This window comes from Saccoglossus kowalevskii, chromosome 6 (genome assembly GCF_978046115.1).
Source record: "Saccoglossus kowalevskii chromosome 6, keSacKowa6.1, whole genome shotgun sequence".
NCBI lineage: Eukaryota > Metazoa > Hemichordata > Enteropneusta > Harrimaniidae > Saccoglossus > Saccoglossus kowalevskii.
The window spans coordinates 16,357,067-16,364,998 of NC_140646.1; the positions used below are offsets into that span (position 1 = coordinate 16,357,067).

Genomic DNA, 7,932 nt, shown 5'->3' on the forward strand with positions numbered 1-7,932 from the left:
TAATGGTTTGCCCCTTGTTTGTGGCTATTTATTAACCCGGACAGCACTGTATCCAATGTCACAGCATTGACAGTGAGTATTGTATGTTGTTTTATTATATGTTAATATTTTATTTTACTAATACTTGCCATAAATATCAGTAGTTTGAACTTGAAGCGTATTGCTTATAGATATCACCACCAATCTTTCTGTGGTGTATAATTCGACTTGCATATGCCCAAGGCGTTGTAAGAGTGTATGATACTGCCATTTAAGTCCACAGTCCAATGCTAGAATATGGCCACTCCTTTCTGAACCAAACAAATACAAACTTACTAGTGACCACAGGCCATGTATAAACATGTCAAATTAATTAATTTGTTTAAATTGTCGAATATGTACGAATCAGGCTGTAATGCAGCTGTGTGTATGCATATGGTACACACTGTCGTACATGACCTTGCTTGTAACCTTGCTCTGGTTGGATGAATGTATGTCAGTGATAGTTTGCCGCTTACGACTGAATGTAGATATCTGGAAAAACCTTGGACGACAGTCTGTACTCTTCATGTGAATATTTGTATTCAAAGATTTGAAATGATGGTACTTGATCCTAACAATTAATGAGGTCTGTCGAGTTGTCATTTAAGACTCGCACAACATTTGTGTTGATAAACATTGATTTCCCACAATGCAATGCACTCTTCTAATGGATTTTGACCGTGACACGATTTGCTTCACTAACTACCAATCACCTAAAGAAAAAATATAATTATTTTGATAACGTCTCTTTTCGTGCTCGTTGATGTGCGCGTCAGTCGCACGATTTGCTGGGTCCCTGCGTCTTCAAAGCTTTCCCCACACAATAACCAAAACGCAATAAAATAGGGACAAGTTATTCCCATTTACAAATGTACCTCAGTCGTAACAAACAAGGGGGTACAAATACACATAAAATGAGTAATTGACCAGTATCACATTAATGGAAACACAAACAAATCTGCGCATGCGTCGATTTGTGTAGACGTGTCTGCAGCACGCAGGTTCCGCAAACTGTACGTGATTTATAACTAGAAACTTTGTTCAAAGTCTCCTGTGTGGTTATTCGTGACAAGTTGCAGAATGGATTCCAAAAGTTCGGAGTGCAGTGAGTAAAAACCTGGCGTAAAAAGTTCATCGGAAGTTTTGAGCCCATTGGAAGCCGACAGGTGTAAAGCAAGGCGAGTTGAGTCTGAAACTGAAATGGATGGTGGTATGTTACTTAGTGTTTCTGATAAACTTGATTTGATATTAACAAGATTGGATAAAATGGATGTGAAACTATCGAGAATTGAAGAATTAGAAAAAGATGTGTCGTGTATAAAACAAAAACAAGCAGAACTTGACGAATCTATTGTTATGACAGACAATGAAGTTAGGAATCTTCGGGAAAGCATTGAAAAAAAAGCAGATGTGTCCACCGCTGAAGCCATTACCGCACGGCAAGTACAAAATGAGGATAGAAGCCGTAGAAATAATTTGATTTTCTATAATATTCCTGAAAGATCGGAAAATGGTGATTGTCATAAGTTTATTACAAGTTTTATTAAACAACACATGGAGCTTGACGTCCCAGTTGAGCGTGCTCATAGAAATCCACCATATTTGCCCTCCAATAACATGAAGCCACGTCCCATATACGTTGCATTTCTCCTGTATAAGGTGAAAGAAATGGTTTGTAGAAATGCTGCTGCATGCCTGAACGGAAAACCAATTGCAGGCAACGATATTTACATTTCTCAGGATTTTCCAGAGGAAACCCGGAAGACTAGACGGAAGCTAATACCGAAAATGCGAGAGTTAAAGTTGGAGAAACCCGGCTGTCGTCCGTTCATCGCATACCCGGCAGTGCTGAAGTACCGAGATTCTTCAGGCAAAGTAAGAGTTGTTGGAATAGACAAATCTGCTGATAAATAAACTTAATGGTATAACATTTTCTATTAAACTTCCCAGGTTATAATAATTTGATGGTGATCACTTTACTTTCTTTGGCGTGTTTTCCTTTTAATTTTATACTAGGCATGATTAGAATTAATCATTGCAATATGCGTATAAACTATTATAATATTTGTTCATTAGAATATTTTGGGTTGTGTTTAGTTTAATTACAACAAATACTATAAAAACATAGAATCGGCGTGCTGATAAAGCGGTTCATTTTTGTTTGTTTTTTGCAAAACATGTTGTTAAACCTAGTTTTGCTTTGCTGGAATGTGTTCCCATTTTTTATGTATTGTGTGTTTCTTTTGTTTTCCTTTCTCTTTTTCTAGTTTACTTTCACCTTTTTGTTCTCATGTGGCAGTGGGGTATATTTGTCACGAACTTTCCAACATAATTAACAATATTAATTTTCTGTCGTTAAATGTTCGAGGTTGTGCAGGAAATGAGAAGAGACATGATATATTTAGATGGTTAAAAAAAGAATGTTCAATTGTATGTTTGCAATATATTCATTGTCAGGTGGGCAAGGAAGAAAAATGGGAAAGTGAATGGGGTTATAAATGTTTCATTAGCCCATACAATGGCGACTCTCGGGGTGTTGGGATTTTTTTGAAAAATAATTTTGAACATATAATCCATGGTTTTAAAGGGGATAGCAATGGGAACTATATGTTTCTTGATTTGACAGTCCAAAACCAGCGTTTTACGTTGGGTACTATTTAAGGGCCCAAATACAGATAAACCAGCTTTTTTAATGACATTGGTGACATTTTAGAGGATTTTGGAAATCTAAGTGTTATTTTGTGTGGAGACTGGAATATTTTTCCTAATATTAATTTCGATTCAAAAAAATATAAAGTACAAAATAATCCTAAGGCGAAATTAGTAGTCGAAAAATTAAAAGATATTTATAGTTTGAGTGACATTTGGAGAGATAAAAATCCCAACACAATTCGTTATACCTGGCATAAGCCAAATTCATTACAACAGAGTCGCCTTGATTACTTCCTCTTATCTCCTGATATTACTACATTTGTGACTAAATCAGATATCTCATATGGGTATAGGTCAGACCACAGTTTAATAACGTTGTCATGTAATTTTACCTTGCAAGGTCGTGGTCGAGGTATTTGGAAGTTGAATACTCCATTGTTAAATGATAAAGAATATGTTAAAAAAGTAAAAGATTCTATTAATGAAATAACCAAACAGTATGTTAATACAGAAAATAGTGATCTGGATGAATTCAATTGGCCTTTTACCATTGACCCACAGCTCTTTTTTAATGTATTAAAAATGAATATTAGGGGTATGACAATTGCTTATAGTTCTCAAAAGAAAAAAAGAAAGAGATAAATATCAATTAAATTTGGAATCTCAAATTAATGACTTAGAGGAAAATATTGCTGTGAATAATTTTTTTTCATTTGGTTTCAGATTTAGAGAAGAAAAAAACAAGAATTTCATAAAGAGAAATCAAGGGGAGTAATGCTTCGCTCAAAAGCCCGGAAAATTGAATTAGGAGAAAAATGCACTAAATATTTTCTAAATTTAGAAAAGAGAAATTATATTGAAAAAACAATCACCGCCCTCAAAATTGATGACACAATTGTTACAGACCCCAAAGAAATTCTAGCTGAAGAAAGGAGATTTTATGAAAAGCCTCACAAAAGTTCTGCTACTGAGCAGATTAATAATTACGGGGAGTTTGGTGTGCTCTTACCACAATTGTCAGCTGAGCAGCAGGCATCAGATGAGGGCGCTATAACACTATCTGAATGCCTCCATGTTCTTAGACATATGGAAAACAGTAAAAACCCTGGTAGTGATGGCATTCCCTCAGAATAGTTTAAGTTTTTTTGGTACGATATTAAGTTCTTTTTAATCCATTCCATAAATCATTCTCTAGTATCTCAACAAATGTTGATTTCTCAAAGAGAAGGGGTTATCACTTTAATTAAGTATTTTTTAAAAAAAATGGCGTCCAATCACTCTTTTAAACACTATTGCCACTAGTTGTTTATCAAAGCGTATAAAACAATTATTGCCAATTTTGATCAGTGATACTCAGACAGGTTATATAAAGGGCAGATTCATGGGAGACAATACTCGTTTTGTTTATGATATGTTGGATTATACAGAAGAAAATCAAATTCCGGGGCTTTTATTGTTACTGAACTTTGAAAAGGCGTTTGACAGTATAGAATGGGAATATATTGATGCTACTTTACACAAATATAACTTTGGGATACATTTAAGAAACAGGATCAAATGTTTTTATACTGATATAAGAAGTTGTGTTATAAATAATGGTTATACTTGTGAAATGTTCAATGTTACTAGTCTCCTTACCTCTTCATTTTAGGTATTGAACTGCTTGCTGTGGCTTTGAAGGAAAATACCAGAGTCAGGGGTGTAAAAATTCAACACAAGGAATTGTTATTGGGGCAGTATGCCGATGATTTATTTTTGACACTTGATGGTTCAGAGTTGTCTATAAAGTCTTTTCCATCCTGGGCAATTTCGATCACATTTCCGGTCTTATCGTTAATGCCCACAAATCAAAAGCTGTTTGGTTCAGGTCAAAAAAGGGAACAAGGAACAAATTTGTCCAAATCTACATATAACTTGGTTGGAACATACTTTTGATTTATTAGGTTTGAGTTTTGATTTAGATTTGAAGAAAATGGTGGCAAAAAATTATAAGACCAGACTCAAAAAGATAACTTCGCTATTGTGAATGTTGAAACAGAGATCATTATCACTAATTGGTAAGATAACAGTAGTTAAAAGTCTGGTGGTACCACAATTAGTTATCTTTTTACATCATTGTCAAATCCGTCAAATGATTATTTCAATCAACTTAATAATCTAATTTTTGATTTCATTTAGAATGGAAAAAGAGCAAAGATCAGCAGAGAGACGTTTAGTCTTTCGCTGGAACAAGGGGGATTGAATTTAATGAACACGGCAAGGTTTGCAAGCTCTTTAAAAACGGCTTGTGTTCAAAGGTCATCGTTAAACTGCTCACACCCGTGAAAAGCACTTTTCTCTGCTATTGTTGAGCAATCTGATACGCCCAAGATTTGGGAAGCAGATTCTAGGTTTATAAGAAATCTAAGACATAGCATATCGAACGATTTTTGGAAAATATTTTAGAAACGTGGGAACTTTGTATCTCCAGGAAAGATAAATGCGGTATAATTCAAAATCAGACTCTTTGGTACAACTCTCAAATATGTATTGATAACTCCTATATTAAAAGGAGGTTTGGCAGAGAAAAAATATAGAGTATATGAATGACTTGCTTACTGATGAGGGGAATTTGATGAATGTAACATAGTTTATATATAAATATAATTTTAAGGTTAGTTTTATAGAATACCAGATGTTTATTAATGCAATATCAAAATCCTGGAAAAAGAAACGCCAAAGATTTGTCAAAAATTGAAAATTTTGTTGCTCTTTTTTCAAATAAAAAAAAGCCACATAGACATACTCATGGACACAAATCATAGCACATTATTGAAAGTTCATAATAAATGGGAAGATAAACTTGAAGTGCGGATAGAATCTGAACAATGGTCTCGCATACATGATTTACCTTTCCGCTGTACAAGTGATACTAAGCTACAAGCTTTTACATCGGGCCATTCCGACTAACAAATAACCTTGTCAATGGGGTCTGGTAGACTGTTCATTGTGTATCTTCTGTAATTATCATGTTGAATCTTTATAACACATTTTCTTTACATGTACTTTCACTAGACAGTTTTGGGGGGAATGTTTGTTCATGTGGAAGCCTTGAAATGGACAAAAACAGCAATTAATGTATCAAATGTAGAAATTATGCTTGGTGTGGGTAACAAAAATACACTTGTATTAAACCATTTTATACTTTGCTGTAAATATTATATCTATTTATCACATAAGAACAGCTGTAAACTAGATGCCACTCAGGTTGAACTTTCTTTCAAAAAATACTTTGATAGAGCGCTAAATTGCAGCTCGAAACCTGAAAACAGACATTTTTAATAGAAAATGGAATATTGTTGATTTTTACAATTTTGTGAAATTAAGTTGAACTCAATGTAACACTGTCACTTTTCTGCTTTTTTCTGTCATTCTTTTATTGTCTTTTGTCATTTTTTATGTATTAATTTCTGGTATTTTTCCATTCGTTCCAGCTTCTTTATTCTCCTTTCTTGTATTTCTTGTATTCGCAAATAAAGAAAACTATTTATTATAAAAAAAAACAAAACAAAAACAAAACACAAATATTACTCATTATGGCACTCTAAACTGGTAATGCAATGAGTAGTTGACTGACAATAATAAAGTAATCTCACTTTGCAGGATTCTGTCTATTCTTTCAAGTAGCGTCCCAAAATAGTTGTGGTGGAGGTGGGGGTGGGTCTATCTTGTAATTCCGGATGCACTTGTACTTATACACACAGTCATTTCATTCTTTGAAATATCAACCGGTTTCACACCACATACTCAAAAACTAATGTACACACATCTATAATTTATAACATTTGCAGGTAAAAATGGCAGTAGAAATCAAATAAAGTGATTTATCACCCTATCCACTATCACGTCACTTATGACGTAGTTAAAGAAATGAATTGGACGGGGAACGATGGGTCAACGATGCTACGAAGACATTTTCGCGACTAGAATTAGATCCATCACAAGAACTGAATGCGATAACAGTTGCATGTGGAAACGGTGAGTATGACGTCACACTTAGTTTGGTGCACTTTCCAACTACCTGGATTGGCGTTTCAAATCAGGTTGCAATAAATTCGTATACATGTAATATAACTTGGTTTATTTTCAACATCGATTAGATTTTTCAGATTCGATTTTCTCGAACAGTCAAATGTGACTTGCTGTTGTTCCAATTTGTTCCTTATAATTTACATATTTTCTGTTGGTTGAATTATACTCCTTTATCCGACACCCCGATATACCATTTGGTTCATAGTAATGGATTAGTCCTTTGAAGGAGCAGTCTAAATCCCCTTGGAAAGAAGAGAAAGCAGGGGTGTTCATATGTATAACGTTCTTTTCTGTACCTACCAACTCCTTGTAAGACAAATAAGATAATTGTCTATAAAGACTGTAGAGGAGAGGATAATAAGTCATTTGTTTCTAAGACGGTCGTGACACTATGGCATTGTTATGCTAAAAAGTACGCAAATCATAAATGCAAGATCATAGTACACATTTACTATTCATACATTGTTAATATTAGTAGAGTACTACTACTTCCAAACGCATATGACTGATATTAGGTTGTAGAATTAAGGAGTGTTTTATAGAAGCCAAGGCATTATTAATAATATAATAAACAACCAGCCCTTGTTGAAGAACAAAAGTGTGGTTTCAATTAAAATTACATCTTGTATAGATTTTTAACACATATTAAGGTGTCCACCAAAATAAAAATTGCCACGAAGTCGCCATTTCCAAACTTATTTATTATATAATATTATTATTGTTTTTTTCATTGAAGGTAAAGTTGATAAGCCCATTATAAATACCTTGCTCAATAGGTATCTGATGTAACGTTACATAGCCGTAGATTCACTACAGAATGAAAAAATGGCCAAAGATAATGAGAAGAAATGGCAAAATGTCGAATTTGACTTCCAAGAAGCTACCGTTGAAGAATATTTAGAAAAGGAGAAGTATAAAAAGTTCAGTTTGATCGTTGTTTCACATTCAGCTTATCATTTAACGGATATAGAGGGCACATTGGCCCAATTGTACAATGATAATTTGCTCAAAGTGGGCATGTTTTTCGTCAGGATGGTTTCAGATGCGTATAATGATTAATGTCATTGAACTACTCTTGGTTACCTGATACATTATTTTTGCTATTTATTTATTAAAAAATCGCCCAGCCCATGTAAATTTGCATAGTTTTATGTTTTATTTACAAATTTGTCTTATATTGCTCTAAAC

The 7,932-nt window shown here is 33.9% G+C and overlaps 1 long non-coding RNA gene across 1 annotated transcript; it reads left to right on the plus strand.

The window, feature by feature from the left end:
• The first annotated feature begins 6,511 nt into the window (after positions 1–6,511).
• LOC144357002 (uncharacterized) lies at positions 6,512–7,649 on the plus strand. The gene is made up of 2 exons (XR_013421610.2): positions 6,512–6,690; positions 7,481–7,649. It is a non-coding gene; the product is annotated as an uncharacterized LOC144357002 (long non-coding RNA).
• Positions 7,650–7,932: the final 283 nt, after the last annotated feature.